At 47.9% G+C, this 18,447-nt stretch overlaps 1 protein-coding gene across 1 annotated transcript in view; it reads left to right on the forward strand.

Annotated features, from left to right (window-relative positions):
* The window catches only part of CDON (cell adhesion associated, oncogene regulated), a 123,479-nt gene that overhangs the window by 4,924 nt on the left and 100,108 nt on the right, over nt 1-18,447 (forward strand). The window contains exon 2 of the mRNA XM_079954933.1: nt 11,560-11,610. The gene's annotated coding sequence lies outside the window, so the exon portion shown is untranslated. The remainder of the gene's footprint in view (nt 1-11,559; nt 11,611-18,447) is intronic.

Below are 18,447 nucleotides of genomic sequence, written 5' to 3' on the forward strand. Positions count from 1 at the left end.
GACCTAGGGAGAGTTCTGAGGGCCAGAGAGATATTGAGGGCCACAGGCTCCCCATTCCTGGCTTTTTGCAGACATCACTGGCAATTTGATCTTCAGTTTTCCTACACCAGATATGCATATGTAACCGTAATATGCCTGTAAATCCTTGCAATTCCGTTTCCCTTCGGTCTGCTGAACTGAAGAGAGTTTTGTTGATGAAAAGCTGTGAAATGCCAGGGCCAGGTCACATGCCCCTTGCAAGGTGCTCTGCGTAAGGGTAACACTGCGGTTTGTTTTGGAGCAGCCATGGCATGTGCCAGTGGCCAGGGTGCCCAGACGACCAGGGCTATGTTTATAATAACAGTGTTATGTGTGTAGTAAGAGCAGCCTATAAAAGGCAATGCAGGCTGGTGGTTGTAGAGGAGAAATGTAAACATATAGCTGAAAGCTAGAGGCAGACCTGCTGGGCTATGAAGAAACTTGCTTGTGAGATAGAGATGGGATTGAGACTAGAGGAAGCCTAGCGTGCAGGCAGTTTAAGGAGGTCTCTGTCTGCCAAGCATAAAAACCTCAAAACCTGACAATATTAGGAGTCAGGTCACACGGCCCTTGGCTCTGTCCGTTTGGAATATTGCTGTGAAAACGACGACAGCCTTGTAGAAATTTCATAAAGCTTTTCTTGATTTGATTTTGCACCTTTAGTCTCCTGCCTTCAGATCCACAGCATTACACATTTTTTACTTGGGTGCTATCGGCCGACGGTTAACATTTCTGTGTACTTGTCAAGGATATTTTCATGATATGCTGACCTGTCATGCCGTTTGCAGTCTGATCCTCTGACCGCCATCATGTTGCACCAAAAAGACCCATTTAAGTTATTGAATGTGCCCCCAGGTTTACAACTTTTCCATTCTAACTCAGAAGCATGGAACATTTAAGACTACAAAGTCAATGATTCAGTGTTGCGCTGAGCAAGAAAAGGAAAGAAAGGAACATGTGTGACACCACTCAGGGCCTAAATTAATTTAACCAAGTAACTGAGAAAGTATGGAAGTTGATTGCTTGGGGCCAGGGAAGTGGAATGCATCTTGTGTTTGGGCTATCATTTGTGTTATGCTTATTTTCTTGTAACAGTTTATTTTATTAAAGTTTTTTTGGATGAGGTAAAACACAGTTTGGAGGTGGAGGCAAGCATTGGAACCAGAAGCTTCTCTGAGCCATGAACACACATACAAGTGATGCGCCTCTGTGGCTAGTTATCACATGCCTAGAATTCTCCATCCGATCACCTGGACACTCACAGCTCCCACTGCCCCTCGCTCAAGAATCTGCCTCTAAAATGCCAAGAATGAGCCCATCTCAAACAAGGAAGGAGGCTGGAGGCCACTATTCCTTTGCACAGGTGTCAAAGCAGAGTGCCTCGAGTGGGATCTCCCCAGATTGACAACACAACATTACATGGAGCAGCATCTGCCATCATTCCTGAGCGCGGAGCACAATGTGCGGCCCGGAGGCAATCCACAAGGTCAGAGTCCTGACCTCCAAAGACACAGCCCCACGGGCTGGAATGTGTTTCCACAGCAACCTGTTGGGTTTGGATTTCCCCACCCCACCCCAACCGCCTCACTTATCAAGGGGACAGTTTCTGTTTTGGCAGCTAATGGAGCAGCCTGGGAGTGTAACTGGATCCACAGCTGGAATTAAAGTAATGGCCTGGCTTGTTTAAGAAGTTTGATGGATGGGGAACCCCTTGGGGTGAGTGGAGGAGGGGGCTGGATACTCAAGGCCGAGTCTCGGGAGCTGGTGCTGAAAGCAGAAGGCCACCTGCCCTTGTTGCTCCAGAGCCCTCCTTCTAATTTGAGTCCCTCCTGAGTTGTTTGTGGTCTGGTGGGTGGTTAGATGCTAGCCGGGGAGATCTGATGAGTGGCAGAGCCAAGCTGTTTGCTTTAGCTTGGAGTACTGGCTCGCTCTTTGGTTTCCCCCCTTTCAAGTGGCAACTGAGGTTGTGTTGTGGGGAATGTGGGCAAACAGGGGTCCGGACAAAGAGGAAGCTGCCATCGAGCCTCAGCACGGCGGAAGGAGCTGCTTGTTCAGCATCTCATATTTCCAGTCAGGGCCTTTGCAGGCGATGAATTTATCTATATTCGGCCATTTCAATGCCACACCCATGATAAATGAACCTCGCAGTGCCTGAAAGGTTGATTCTCCCTGGCCACTGTTATTGAGAATGCTCACTGTGCTAATCCAGTGCTCCAATTCTGGGGGGAAATGCATAATGTTATCTGCAAGATCCTCTTCAATTTTAGTCCAATCACAAACATGGTAGCCTTTTTCAAAACAGTAGCTGAGGAGGCCAACACAGAAGGGAAAGGGGCTGGGTCTCCTCTGTCCCTCCTTATGATTTAAGTCATATGCCTATTTTATGAATATTTGAATATTACTCTTGACCAGTTTCCCTCTATATCCACAAGTGTGAGCATCTGTAAACACAGCATCTCTCCGGATTACAGTAGCCAGCTAGGCATCACCAAAAGCAAGAGCAAGTCAATTTTGCATAACATTTGCATATTGTAATATACAGCCACAAGCTGACAAATTATGGGTTGCATCCAATACAGCACTAAGCTGACGTCACTCAGCGGCATACTTGTCCCACCGGCAAAATGATTTGTGCGAGAGAAAGGTTGTGGCGCAATAGAAGGCTGCTTGCTGGTAATTTTGTTGTGCAACAGATTGTGCAATCTGTTGTACAATGACTTTCCACCAGTGCAGTTGATGCGATGGGTTCCTCCATTGCACAACTTTAAAACTCACCTGTCTGCTAGTGCATTGGCCCTTAATAACAATAAAACCAAATCCATTGCAGGTGAGGAGCTCTAGTTTCTCTGTACTCCAAGAGCCTGCAGCATTCAGGTCTATGTACAGTTCAGCAGGAACGAGGTTCTTCTCACCAGGCTGAGTGGTTCGCAGCAACCAACTTTCACAGTGGGAAAATCGATACTGCACCTATGAGTTCAGGCCCTATGCAAGCCTCTGTCTCCCTTTGCTGTTGTGTGTGTCAGCCTGAAGGATGCTATGGGAAAGTCTCGGTCTTCTGTGGGAACCTCAGTGCAAAGCTCAAGGCCCCCCACTTCCCAACCCCCCGTGTTGTGTCCCGAAGAAGCACCTGGACCTGCACCCCCATGAAGCAGAGAGTGGGGAGCTGTTGTCCTGCAAAAACTGCTCCCTCGGCCCTGTTTGCATGCAAAAGTCTTGCAGCAGGAGACTCTGTAGGCGTGGACCCAGCCCAGCCGACAGTGGGATTTGCATACATCAAAGCCACAGACAAGGAGCCTCCCATGTGTTTGTCAGCCTGAGTTAGTGATGATACGGGCCGGAGCTATTGTCTGCCCTTAAGCCACCCCTGAAAAGATCCACTTTCAATATCTGAAATAATTTCTCCCTCGGTTATTAAGAGACGAGTGGCGGCCACTTACTGAGAGGTCTCCAGCTGTGTAGCCAATGGGGTTTTCATGGCCTTTGGAAGTGAGGCCGGTCCTTTATGAGAAAAAAGAGAGGTTTCCTGTGGGAAGAAAGGTTGGCCAGGGCGTATGTATGTCACTGTGCGTACTATGGACCTTGAGCAGGTTCTGTCACACTTGTCTTGCACTAAGGAGAGGCGTGCTGTCATTTCCCAGGCTTGTGGGCGATTCAGATGCATCGTGACCAAAACCAATATGAATCATAAGCATAAGCTGTTTGTCTAGGGAACAGCCAGATGGCCCTGGTTTGAGGAGCTAGGCAAACTGATTCAGCCCTTCCAGTGCCCACAGAGGTGTAGGGTAGCTCAAACTGCCTGAGCCCTCTTTGTGTTCCACAGAGCTGAAGGAAGCCCACATGGGACCACTGGGGGTTGCATCCCCTGCCTAGCTGACTTGGGGTGGGCATTTGCACATCGCCAAGAAAAGAATGGTGGTACTGTGGTCTAAACCACTGAGCCTAGGGCTTTCCGATCAGAAGGTCAGCGGTTCAAGTCCCTGAGATGGGGTGAGCTCCCATTGCTCAGTCCCAGCTCCTGCCAACCTAGCAGTTCAAAAGCATGTCAAAGTGCAAGTAGATAAACAGGTACCGCTCCGGCGGGAAGGTAAACGGTGTTTCCATGCACTGCTCTGGTTTCACCAGAAGCGGCTTAGTCATGCTGGCCACATGACCCGGGAAAACTGTCTGCAGACAAACGTCAGCTCCCTCAGCCAGTAAAGCGAGATGAGCACCGCAACCCCAGAGTCATTTGCAACTGGACTTAACTGCCAGGGGTCCTTTACTTTCTTTCTTTTTTAAGAAGAGAGGGAGAGGGAAAGAGGGCGCAGAGCTGCATAAAATTTCACATCTGTGAATTTTATGTGAAAATTTTGAAATAATGACTATGACTGAAATACCTTTCCCCAGAGCAAGGAACATGGAGACCAGCTGGCCCGTGGACCTGCTCAGTATGTTATCCAGATACTAACTGTAAATGGGCAACTTGGGCACAATTAGGTACATCCACACCATTAAAAGCACTGTTATACCACTTAAACAGTCATGTCTTGAGTTTGTTGAAAGTGCTGAGAGTTGTTAAGACTCCCTCAGAGAGCTACAATTCCCAGCACCCTTAACAACTTGCCAACAAACTTGGACCAGCCGGACAGTCCTTCAAGTGAAAGATGCCTTCAGAGATGGAGGTGTCGTCTGTCAGTTAGGATCCATGGACCCCCTAAGACATGGGTAGGTAAACTAAGGCCCGGGGGCCGGATCTGGCCCAATCGCCTTCTCAATCCAGCCTGCAAACGGTCTGGGGATCAGCGTGTTTTTACATGAGTAGAATGTGTGCTTTTATTTTAAAATGCATCTCTGGGTTATTTGTGGGGCATAGAAATTTGTTCATTTATTTTTATTATTTTCAAAATATAGTCCAGGCCCCCACAAGTTCTGAGAGAAAGTGGACCAGCAATAAGCTAGGGTGTAAGTGACCAACTTGCAGCCCATAAACTGAAATTAATCCAGGAATTTATATACTGTATACATAAGTACATGTTTGTGTGTTTGTGTGTTTGTGTGTTTGAGTGTGTGTGTGTGTGTGTGTGAGAGAGAGAGAGAGAGAGAGAGAGAGAGAGAGAGTCAAGTATCAAAATAATTTGAAAGGGCTTGGGTGCTTTGAATTTCAATTTGTGGGATAAGGCACCATATACCATTTTGTCCTAAAGAGCAGAATATGTCAGGCCAGCTTTGGAAACGAACAGACTGGCGGTTGTGGCTAATGGCTAATGCTAAGCAGAACAGGAATTCTGTCTCTGATTCCGTAACTGAATTACACCGGAATGCCCAGTCTCCCACTCCCCTTGTCAACCTGCTGCTGCTCCAACTGGGCAGTGGCTGACAGGTAAAGAATGGGAAGCAAGCGTGCTTCGGTGCAAAAAGGTTATCAGTCCGGTGCTGTGACAGTCAGCAGAAACCTGCCTTGGTCAGAGGCTATGCCAGAGACAAAGGGAAGATAGCCCAGGGGTGAGGAGCTAGAGAGTAAGGGAGGCCTGGAGGTGAGGCTTTGTTACCATGGCTACCAGGATGCAAACACGGCTGTGCGCAAAGATGCTGGAAGCAAGGAGCAGCTTCTTAAGAAACCGTTTTTTGGTGTGTGTGGCCTTTTTGGCTGCGTAATGTGCCTGTTGAATAAATATTTCTCTTTCGCTACAATCCAGTGACACTTTCATTGTTTTTACTTCATAAACAAGAAGGCTGAGTTTCTATAACTTTTGTTTGTTTGACTTGTCTCCTTTGCTGTGCTAAAGGCAATGGAAGGGAAAGAGCAGAACACTCTTATTTGGGACTGGGAAGCGTAATGCCATGTCAGGCTTCCCCAAGCTGGAGCCCTCCAAATGTTTCGGACAGCAGCTGAGCTGGCTGGAGCTGATGAGAGCTGTGGTCCAAAACATCTGTGTGGCACCAGGTTGCAGGAGGCGGTGCTATTCTGAGGCTGCTACAAGGGCCAAACAGAAAATTGACTTTGACGTTTGGGGCCCTGAAATTGGGAAGCCGTTTTTAACTGTTTGGGAGTGATGTTTACCGCGCTTTGTACACAGAACATCCTTTGACAGAGGAAGTTGAGCCAAAGGGAGAATGAATTTTAAAGACAGGTTGTCAGGAAGCTCAGCAGGGAAGAGAGACCTGAAAGCCACAAAAGAGATGTCACTTCTGCACACATTACAATATGTTGTAAATAAATGCCAATTACATGTGCATTTGATGGATCATTGCAGTGCAGGTAAAAACCTCTGGCTGATCTTGGTTTGAAGTTTGGCTAGGAGTCTCACAGCTTCTTTTCATGAATGTACTGCTTCATGTTATCTGTTAATCAGTACACTGGTACCTCGGGTTAAGTACTTAATTCATTCCAGAGGTGTGTTCTTAACCTGAAACTGTTCTTAACCTGAAGCATCACTTTAGGTAAGGGGCCTCCGCTGCTGCTGCGCCGCCAGAGCACGATTTCTGTTCTCATCCTGAAGCAAAGTTCTAAACCCGAGGTACTATTTCTGGGTTAGCGGAGTCTGCAACCTGAAGCGTATGTAACCTGAAGCATATGTAACCCGAGGTACCACTGTAATGGCTAGTGACCCTTGGGACTGGTAGGATGGAAGACCGGGAGACCAACAGTAGATGGCACTAGAATTGATGACAGGCAGATCTAACTAACTCAGGAATTGGTTCATTCCCCCCCCCCAATTATAATCCGGCCCCTCACAAGGTGTGAGGGACAGTGAACCGCTCCCCGCTAAAAATGTTTGCTGACCCCTGGTCTAATATGTTTCCAAGCACAATTCAAAGTGTTGGTGCTTGCCTCTAAAGCCCTAAATGGCCTCGGTCCTGTATACCTGAAGGAGCGTCTTCACCCCCATCGTTCCACCCGGACACTGAGGGCCTTCTGACAGTTCCCTCACTGCGAGAAGCCAAGTTACAGGGAACCAGGCAGAGGGCCTTCTCGGTAGTGGCACCCGCCCTGCGGAACGCCCTCCCACCAGATGTCAAAGAGAAAAACAACTACCAGACTTTTAGAAGACATCTGAAGGCAGCCCTGTTTAGAGAAGCTTTTAATGTTTAACAGACCACTGTATTTTAATACTTTGTTGGAAGCCGCCCAGAGTGGCTGGGGAAACCCAGCCAGATGGGTGGGGTATAAATATATTATCATTATTATTATTATTATTATTATTATTATGGTCCTTGTGATAGTTTCCAACCCTATGATTCTCTACCTCCCTAGCTTCTGGAGTCCTGCGCATCTCAACACATCCCATTTTCTTTATCAGTTTTGGTCACCTTTTCCAGCTCCTCCTCCCATTTTCTTTACCTCCAGTGGAGCACTCTCTTCCAACTATCTTTTATTGGTTTTCTTGCTTCTCAGTCCTCTGCCTCTTCTTTTTTTCCTGGGCTCTCCTGCTGGCTCTACCTCTCCATACCTAGACCTTCCTCCTAACACCCTGTTCTTACAGTGGCCAGCCAAACGCCCATGGGAAACCCACAAGCAGAATCGGAGCACAAGAGCACAAGTTCCTGTGGTTTCAAGCAACTGGTCTTCAGAAGCATTGATGCCTCTGACTATCTGAAGCTGTGCCTATGCTATGTTTTTAACCTTTCCTGCAAAAACTTTGATGCCACTGCCAGACGTATAGCTGCTCTGTATCATATATGCAAGAACACCCTATCAGTGATTATTCTCTGATCTCTCCCGTCGGCCTCGTTCCCTCCTTCAGTTCTGAAAAATATCCCCAAATGCTCTAAAGTAGGGCAGAGGTTGGGGAGGGGGTGTTATTGGGGGTGGGGGGTTGTCATATTTTGCTGGTCCTAAGGCCCCAGATTACCTTAATCCTGTTCTGTGTTTAAGGAGAGGAGACAGTAAGGAAATTGTCTCTTTTTCAATTCCTGGAGGAGTCGAGAGATTTTGTTTGAAGACAGTTCTTAATTTCCTGCCTTGCGTGCTTCAAAGCTGAGGTATGCCTTAGGGAGTTTTTGGGGACTGCTCTGCTCTGGAAGCAGAGCTCAGGAAGCAGAGCTCATGGGGAAAATGACAGCTGCAATTTTAATATGATGACTGCTTTTCAAATGAGCTCAATTACGGATGCAGGGCTGTTGCCCTGTTGACAGTGTTGGTTAAAAACCAGAAGAACAACTCCATTGGATGCAAGGAAAGCAACCAGGCTAAAGGATGAACGCTGAAATGGGCCTCTTGCTAAGGCTTCACTGGGGCCAAAGGAAGCATGGGTTTCTTTCTTTCTTTCTTTCTTTCTTTCTTTCTTTCTTTCTTTCTATATATCTATAGATGATAGATAGATAGATAGATAGATAGATAGATAGATGATAGATAGATAGATAGATAGATAGATAGATAGATAGATAGATAGATGATAGATAGATAGATAGATAGATAGATAGATAGATAGATAGATAGATAGATATGTACAGTCATACCTCGGATTACAGACACTTCAGCTAGCATTTTTTCAGGTTGCGGATGCGCCGAAACCCAGAAGTACGGGAACGGGTTACTTCCAGGTTTTGGCGGTCGCGCATGTGCAGAAGCGCTAAAACACACTTTGCGCATGTGTAGAAGTGCCGAATCGCAACCCGTGTGTGCGCAGATGCAGTGCTGCGGGTTGCAAATGTGCCTCCCACACAGATCACGTTCGCAACCCGAGCATCCACTGTGTGTGTGTGTGTGTGTGTGTGTGTGTGTGTGTGTGTGTGTGTAGGTTTACGAAAGTACCGGTATGTGCAATGTCTCTTTTTCAAGTTACATTTTCTACAGATCAGTTTCATTTGTTGAGACATTAGTATTACATTAGGAAGAAAAGGGGGAAAGAGGTAGAGGGGATAATGGTGAGTGGGGTGGGGTCAGGTGGCAATGCTTCTATTCTACTTAGTGTATGTGTGGGGCTTTGTGTCAGCATCACCTGTGTGGGTTCTCTTTACTATTCGCTTGTATCCCTTTGGTGGTGAGAAAGGTTGGGGGTTGGCCTAAGGTGTGGTTGCTTGTTTTTGATTGTAACCCGCCAACAGCATTCGAATCAATCTGGCTAAGCTGATGCAAACACACCCACACCCCACTCACACAAGAAACCAAAGTTTTCTTTCACTTCTGAGTATCTGTAAAAAGGGCTGCAATGAATTGCTGGTGAATTGGTGCAATTTCATAGCTGTCAACATTTCCCTTTTCTTGCGAGGAATCCTATTCGGAATAAGGGAATTTCCCTTAAAAAAAGGGAAACAGCTATGCAATTAATGTTGCTAGAAACGTTTTGGTTGGCTAAAAGTGTGTGTCAGGTTGATCAGGTAGCAGGTTCTTACTTTTTAAATGGCCCTGGCCACATCCACACCAAACATTCAAAGCACATGACTTTCCTAGAAGAATCCTGGCAGCCACAGCTTTTAAGGGTGTTGGGAACTGTAGCCCCATAGGGGAGGGTAAAACTACAGTTCCCAGGATTCTTGGTGGGGAGAGGAGCATGACTGTTAAAGCGATACTAGTATGCTTTAAATGTGTGGTGTGGGTGTGTTCTTTAAAGCTGTAGAGGGTCAAGTGGTTTTTGAGAAAGTAGGTGGAGCAATAGAGACTAATCTTTCTTTTTCAGAGAAGCATGCATTCCAATCACACACAACTATGGGGTTTCTGTTTCTACAGACATAGGGCTACTATACGTCTGGGATCCCGGACATATCCGGGATTCATCCATTGAAAATAGTGTCCAGGCAGAATTTTGGAGAAGCGGTAAAATGTCAGGGAAAACTGGGAGCGTATGGCAATCCATGTCAGAAGTGTTGATTTTTTGGCGAATTTCCATAAAAATTGCTCCAAAACTTCATTTTTCATTCTCTGAAGTTTTGCCAAAAAAAAAAAACTCAACAGCTTTGCACCCCCCCCCAAAAAAAGACAACTTCACTCCCCAAAAAGTTCAACAACTTTTGTGTCCGGATTTTTACTTTTTGAAATAACTCTATACCCTCCAACATTTCTCCAATGAAAATAGGGATGTCCTAAGGAAAAGCAGGGAACTTGGAGGGTCTGAAATTTATGCAGATTTAATGTCTATTATATTGAGTAATTAACTATTCTTCCTCTGATTCTTTGACTTTAATCACAGGACTGTGCTTAGGTTCAGTGAGAGTTGGATACCAGTGTTCGAGCAAGTCCAATGTCTGTTCCATCCACATTGGATCAGTTTTTTTATTATGGCCTGAGGAGGTGGACAGGCAGCTTAAAGAAGTGCAGCCAACCGCTTGCCTCCTTGGTCCTTGCCCATCTTGGTTTCTTAGAGCTACCTGTAAGAGGATGACCGGGCGAGTCCAGAGAGTGATTAGTGTTTCACAGAAGGAAGAGGAGGAAATGCCATCGGCATTGAAGGAGGAAGTGGTGTGCCTCCTCCTTAAGAAGACCTCTGTGGACCCCAAGATGTTAAAATAACCATGGCCCGGTGGTCTTCTGGGGGCAAGATGCTAGGGAAGATGGTAGCAGTCCAGCTTCAGGCATGCTTGGAGAAAACTGCGTACTTGGATCTGTTCTAGTCTGGCTTGATCATGGCACTGAAACTGCTTCGATCAGGAAAGAGATGGGGCAGTACAAGCCTTGATCTCTCGACAATTCCTGAAACTGTCAACCTCAGGAAGGTAGAAACTTGGGGACATTGTGCGGCAGCTAGACTGGTGGCTGGGCGTGACCGCCGAGACCATATAACACTGGTCCTGAAAGACCTACATTGGCTCCCAGTATGTTTCCAAGCACAATTCAAAGTGTTGGTGCTGACCTTTAAAGCCCTAAATGGCCTCGGTCCAGTATACCTGAAGGAGCGTCTCCACCCCCATCATTCTGCCTGGACACTGACTTCCAGCTCACAGGGCCTTCTAGCAGTTCCCTCACTGCGAGAGGCCAAGTTACAGGGAACCAGGCAGAGGGCCTTCTTGGTAGTGGCACCCACCCTGTGGAACGCCCTCCCGTCAGATGTCAAGGAAATAAACAACTATCTGACTTTTAGAAGACATCTGAAGGCAACCCTGTTTAGGGAAGTTTTTAATGTTTGATGTTATATTGTGCTTTTAATATTCTGTTGGGAGCTGCCCAGAGTGGCTGGGGAAACCCAGCCAGATGGGCATGGTATAAATAATTTATTATTATTATTATTATTGTTATTCCACTCCTGCCTCCAGAGCCACTTGCAGAAAATACATTTATGACAAGTTAGTGTTCAGCACCACCTCAGCTGCTCTCTATTGTCCTGCAAGATTGAATCTTGTCCCCCATGCTGTTAACATCTATAGGAAGCTGCTGGGAGCTGCCACGGGATATTTGGAGTGTAGGTGGCACTTAGTTCTTTCTTCCACCTGAATCAGGCGAAGTGGTTGGAGGCGATGGTGAGGTAGAATTTTCCTCCCCAGTTACGCTCACAAGTCATGGAAGCATCCTTGCGTGGAAACACCACATAGGGGCGTATGTGTTTGTGTGTCAACTTCCAGTGACAAGTGTAGGTGTCTGCCATCTGGGTACCACACAGCTGATTCTCTTCTCTCTGCTCTCCACAGAGAGACTTCCTTGGCAAAACTGGACCATTCCAGAAACGGTAGCCTGCCACGGTAAGTCTGCCTTCGTGGATGCTGCTACTTCCCTCTCTTCCCAATTGCCGCTTAATTCCTTGTGTAAACTCTTCGTTTTTGCCACCTCAAGGCATGCTTCCAGTGACCCTGTCCAGTGTTTCCTCTTCCCCCAGCACACACACACACACACACACACACACACACACACACATTTGGGAGGTCCCCTGGGAAGCCTGCTGCCTTGATCTCTTTCTGGTAAGTGCTAACTGCTGATAATAATCTAACAATAAGCATTTCAGGGCAAGGTTAGGGATATTATTATGGCAAAGCGTTCACACTCCTTTACTTGTTGTTGCAGATGGGGCCAGGGATGGGGGGTGGGGGGGGTTGGCTGGGCTGGAAGTGGATGGGGATTGAGACCAAATAGGCCTCTTTTCCTGACCTTGCGTAAATGGCCGACTTTAGGTCACGGCTGTGCAAACAGAATCTTCCCTCCCCTACTTGTTTATTTCTTTATTTGTCTAGCTAATGCGGGTTTAGATCAAATGCTGCCGAAAGGACTGCTAGTCCCCTGTCATGGGCTTCATAGCCTGTGCCAGAAATCAGTGGCAGGACCACTAGGCAGGCAGCCACGCCAATCTCTCCTCGAAGTGCCACATTCTCCAAATTCAGGGGTGCACCTTCCCACACTCTGTCAAATAGCAGAACTCTGCTCCCTGCAACTTCAGTGGAAAAAATCATGTCATTACTGAATTACTCAGCCTGCTGCTTGGGATAGAAGTCTCAATTCGCTCCTGTGCTTTCAGGGGCTAGAGAAGCCAGCTATTCCACATCCCTGTCCTGTTTCCATGGTCCCAAGGAGGAGTTTTCTGGGCAAGGAGGGAAAGAAAACTCCAATGGTCCTCTATCCTTCCACAGCTATTAGTCAGCTTTGGAGGTGGTTTGGCTGCTCTCCTTCCAAAAGGAGTTGTAAAGTAAAGGTAAAGGGACCCCTGACCATTAGGTCCAGTCGTGGCCGACTCTGGGGTTGCGGCGCTCATCTCGTTTTATTGGCCAAGGGAGCCGGCGTACAGCTTCCGGGTCATGTGGCCAGCATGACTAAGCCGCTTCTGGTGAACCAGAGCAGCGCATGGAAACGCTGTTTACCTTCCCACCAGAGTGGTACCTATTTATCTACTTGCACTGTGACATGCTTTCGAACTGCTAGGTTGGCAGGAGCAGGGAACGAGCAACGGGAGCTCACCCCGTCGCAGGGACTCAAACCGCCGACCTTCTGATCGGCAAGTCCTAGGCTCTGTGGTTGAACCCACAGCTCCACCCGTGTCCCTAAAAGGAGTTGTAAACACATGCTATTTGTCATGGTTAGGAGTGGCCCCGTCTTCAATTCAGATTTTTGTGCAGGTGCATCACCAGGTAAACTACAGAACGATGGGCTGAAGCATTTGCCTAGTACTCTCAGGCCCTGGACTAGCTCTGTCCACCCAAGCTGGTCACAGGGCACCTTCTTATTTCACCTGAGCAGCAAGACATTCCTGGTGTTGATGTGGCCTTGCATGCTCTGCACCTGTGACCTGCAGCCCTGCATTTGGACTTATCTTTGGTTCCAACGGTCAGGAGTTCAGCCTACCCTCAAGTAGGAACCTGGCAGAGATACAAGCCCGACTGGCATGTTCTCTCCCTCCTGGTCGATCGTTCGGGAGCTTCAAAAGCTTTCTTCTGCCCGAACATCACAGCGACCGATGCCAACAAACACCTGCACACTTAGGGATCCGCAGAGTCTTTGCAGCTTGCATAACAGACCTCAGCAACTCAGCATTTTGGCTAATCTACTTTATTTACATATAAACATATACAGAGCACTGCAACAGGGCTCCCTCTCTCTCTAGCATCAGACAGCAAAGAGAAAAAGAACAAAAGACAATAGTCCCACTTCACGGAACACAGTAACACAAACCTCCTGTCTCCGTCACTTCCCACTCTGTGGAGTCAAAACATACACCGTCATGTGATAGACAAACATCCCATGACTGCAATCATAGATCAGGAATTCTAACAACAACACCTGCTTTCTTCTAGGCTTCCGTTTGATTCTGCTGGTTCCTGGTGTGGATAGTGTCATTATGTAGTTTAGTCAATAGGTGGAGTCAGGCAGTTCCTGTTGCTGCTCTGTTCCTGTTGGAGAGAGGCAATAAAGTTCCTGTCCTGTTTCCTGTAGCTTTTAAGTCTTCCATGGTATTCCTTGGTGTCCGATGGTTTCCTTGGTTCTGAGTCCCCAAGCTTGCTCCTTGGCTTCGACTCTGTCGATTGGCTCCTGGCTCATCTTGTACATCTGCCTATGGTTCGATCTGAATACTCACCTTTTCAGGTCCTTTGCTCCCTGGATCTTGCCAGTGGGAAAAGGCACCAGTGCTGTTTGGACAGCAGGCACCATCTGCAATAATCAACTAGCTGAACTGGCAACAATCTCCCTGAAACAATAACCCTCATTGCAGTTGCCCCTTACCCTCATGGTCAACTGACCGCCATGCAGGACAAAAGCCTGACAGTGATTGATAAAGTCCAGCTGGACTCACCGCGCTTGGCTAATCATTTAAGGAGCCATCCTTCTTCCGCTTTCACGTGCTTATCCTTACTGCTTCTCTCAAGGCAAACCTCGCGTTCCTGCCTGTCGGCCGAGCTTCCCAAGCCCAAGACAGATGGCCCAATTGCATCTGCCTTCTGCAATTAAAACAGCAATTCCTGTCGCTAGGTACTGAGATGGGAAAATAAGGGACCCTCCTTTATTCCTGACCTGGAAAGTTCCCCAAGCAAAACACAGCTCACCCTCTCCAAGCATCTCATAATGAAAACAGCAGGCAACAGAGCAAGCTGTTTACACAAGCTGTGCTCTTCTTCCCATGGAGAGGTTGACTGGGTTGGAGCTTCCTTGCACATCCTTGTTTTAAAAAGACATTCCAGGGACTGGCTTGGCTCCGACATTGCATCTGTTCTGTTCTACAGACCAGTCAAAGGCTAGTCTCTTTATTTCATGGACAGAGAACCTTTCTGTTGAGGGTCAGGACCCACAAGTTGTTGGTGGAAAGGACCAAAGGCAGTGGTGGTTAAAGCTAACAGGGTGTGATGGCCTGGAACTCGGGCTTGAATTCAGAACCAGAGGAGTCTCAGTCTGCACCAGATCCTTCACCTCAGGCATCATCTGAACCAAGTCTGGGGCCTGATCCTGAAGAGTCCCAGTCTGCACAGGTTCCCCTGCAACAAACACCAGCTGGGCCGAGTCAGGGGCCTGAGCCTGCCCTGGCTCCAGATGCGGGGATTACCTCATTGCCTTCAGCTGGGCCATCACTTACAGCTGCTCCACTACCGGTTGGGTCAGGGGAGGCTGAGGCGGCCCCTGGGTCTAGTAACCAACCGACGTCTCCCGAGCTGCAGAGACTAAGGTCTGAGAGAAGGAAAGACCTGAGTACTCGCAGGAGGAGTGCTCGCCTTTGGGCGAAACAGGGAAGTGAGTCGCCGGGGGGTCAGGACTGGCTGTTACCCTGACAAAGATAAAAGGCTGTCGGACCCTGCCCCAGGTTGTGGGAGCAACATTGCTGTATGCCAGATCCTCCCTGAGATCCTGTACCTGTCCTTGCCTGGTTTCCTGCCTCGTGTCCTGCCTTGACCCTGTTGGACTGACTCCCAGTGGAACCTTTGGATTCTGCACTGGTCCTGGACTGTGTTTCACGGGTTACCCCTGAGCCCAGCACACAGGAGCTTGGACTGAACACCTTTCTCTCTTCTTCCTCCCCAGTCTCTTCACTGCCCAGCTGTCAGCTGGGGGTCAGACATCTTGCGAAAGGTCTGAACAGATCACTTGCAGAGGATTTTTGAAATCAGGCTAAGGTCTATGTGTGGCCGTAGGGCTGTTGGTTGCTCATCATAGCCCTGCTTTTATATAGCAGAATTCCCTCCTTGGTCTTTCGGCCAGGCTTATCCTAGATTAGGGATGGGGAACTTTTCCAACCTTGGGGCCACATTCCCTTCGAGGCAACCTCCTAGAGGCCACATGCCAGTGGTGGGCAGAGCGACAAATATGAATTACCTGTATACCCCTGCACTCCATCCAGACAGGCAAGAGGCATGATTAGAGTTCAAGGATGCATTCCAGCTAGGTAATAAAACTTGAGGTGTGAAGCAAGGCCAATGAGGGGTGTGGCCTTGAGAAGGAGGGTGTCGCTTGTCGTGTCAAGGGACCACGAGGGTCATCTAGTCCAACCCCTGCAATGTATGGATCTTTTGCCCATCATGGGGCTCGAACCCACAACCTTGAGATTATTAGTCTCATTCTTAACCAACTGAGCTATGATGGGTACACTAATTGTGTGACAATTAGAGTAAAACAGTCTAACTATAAAGTTGGGCTGAGACTTTGGATGTATTAGTTATATAACAAACTAGGGTGTGTGTTTGTGTGTGTGTAATGCACATCTGTATTGGACTGAAATGTGATGATGGCATCATTATGACAAAAAGAATTTTTTTTAAGAAAATGGGATTTGTTCATAAGCACGGGCCCCCAAATGCTATAAATCTCCTGCTGTTTAGGAGGTTTGAGTCTTGCTGCAACTGACTAACACAAAATTAGTGGAAATGGAATTAGTTGCTTGTTCGCTGAAGCGGCTTAGTCATGCTGGCCACATGACCCAGAAGCTGTACGCCGGCTCCCTCAGCCAATAAAGCGAGATGAGCGCCGCAACCCCAGAGTCATCTGTGACTGGACCTAATGGTCAGGGGTCCCTTTACCTTTATATTGGTTTGTCATGCTGTGCAGGTGCAAAACCTCTTCTTTGCATACAGTATATCCTACGTGTAGTCTCTTTTCTGGCACATCATCTGGTGCACCATGTCTTAGGATCTGGCCCCAAGCATTATTAACACCATTTGCCTTTCATTTAATTAGAAAAACAAACAAGCCCCTCTTCATTTCATCACTACAAACAGCGAGCCAAACATGTGGCTGGTCCGGCTCTGCCGAACGCAACAGATTTACACCAGGAATGACTGTGGTCTGCATTGTGTTTTATTCAGCCACAATAAATTTTCTGCTGCAAGTGCTCTGGTGTGGCATGAAAGCAGCTGTGTTTTCTTAGGCACCAACAATTTAACTGATATGGTTTTTATTGCCACCACAGAAGCTGTTAGCGCGTAAAAGTTACATTAAAGTTTTATGGACCTTGCTGTCTCCTATGTTAACCTTCATATATCTAAGGAAGGTTTCCAAAGGAGACACCTCCTTCCAGAAAAGGCCTCTGCAGGTCTGGAAGAACCCACACATGCCACACATTTAAACACAGAGAAATACAGAATCCACCGTCCGAATGATTCCTGTCCCTCACCTTGCAGAAAAGCAGCGGTGCCCCCTTCCCATTAAAAAGCAAAACAAAATGCTCCGTCATACAAGTCTCAATCATTATGCCGTATCAGATCATGTCGCTAAGAATGCCACAATGTAACGGGCAGCCGGCCAGGAATAATATTCGCATTCCCACTGGAAATCTCGAAAACCCTTTCATTTCACCGCGTCCCCAGATATACTCTCCACAAAGAGGTCATGAAATCTAAACCTCAGTGTATAAACCGCAGGAGGACATCGGCCGAACATGTCAGGCTGGGAGCGAGGGGGTGGGCTGAGGGGGGGGGGGTGTGTGAAAAAAGTGGGGAGGGTGTCGCATTAAAAATTGCCTTGCCCATTTACAATCTGTTGAAAGTTTAAAGATCGCTTTCTTTGAGGTGACAAAGCGATCTGTCCGCAGCAAACAAAGGCCATTTACCCGAGTGCTTGGTTTTGGGGGGTTTTGATGGTGTGTGTGTGTTTGCGTTTTGTGGTTGTTGCTTTTTAATGCGCGGAACAAGGGAGACTCTGCAGCCGAGTCAGCTTAGAAGCAAGAATGGTGCCTGAATCGGGGAGACAGGATGATTTGGGAGTGTGGGCTCGCTTGCATTGTTCCCCTTCCTGCTCGCCCCCACCCCCCACCCCCGTGCTGCCCCCATGCTGATCTGGCTTTGGCAATTTGAAATTGATTATTTTGGATTGTGTGCGTGTGTAGAGCCCCGCCCCTTCTGCCGGCTAATTAAAAAGTGGCCTTGTTGAGGCAGCATGCTTTTAAATTGCTAAGGATTGGCAGGCCGGGCCCGGCAACAAAAAAATCATTAATTCTAATGTGACAGTGTTTCTTTAAGGGGCCCTCATGGTACAGGACAGGGGTCGGATCAAGTTGATTATGGACTCCTGTTCTCATCAATCTCGCGCTCTGCGGGAAGGTAGCGGAAACATAACTCCAGACTTTGGCTCGCTTTTCAGCTCTGGGCCGAGCTGGGGTCGAGACTGTTTCTCAGGCTCCTCGTTTCTCCTGGGGGGAAGGAAGGGGGGTCAGAAACTAGGCTCCTCCGCGTACTGCCAAATGTAATGAAGAGTCAGCCTTCGTCATCTTCGGCGAGATTGCTTTTCAGCGTTAAAAGCGCTCCAGCCAGGACACTGCTGTTATTCAGCTGGGCTGGGTCTGGTCCTGCCGGATTATCCCAGAGCAGGGTGTGAGATATCAAAGTTGGAAGAGCAAGGCAGTGTCAGCTCTGCTTTGTGAGATTCACTCCCATGAATGCATGAAAGGCTCCCTGTACAAACTGCATTAGATGCGCTCCAAATGTTCATTCCTGATTGGTCACGCTCTGACCCGCAGCTGCATTCCCTGGCTGGAGGATTGAAAGATGCAGTGTGGCTTTGTTCTGCCAAAATCAGGGCTTGGAACCATGACAGGACGATCATATTACTGAAATGGAGGGTCATCTGGAGAAAAATGATCCTCACTGTGGCTCGAGGGGCATGTCCCTCCTCGGGAG

This window comes from Podarcis cretensis (genome assembly GCF_951804945.1).
Source record: "Podarcis cretensis genome assembly, chromosome: 15".
NCBI classification, from domain to species: domain Eukaryota; kingdom Metazoa; phylum Chordata; class Lepidosauria; order Squamata; family Lacertidae; genus Podarcis; species Podarcis cretensis.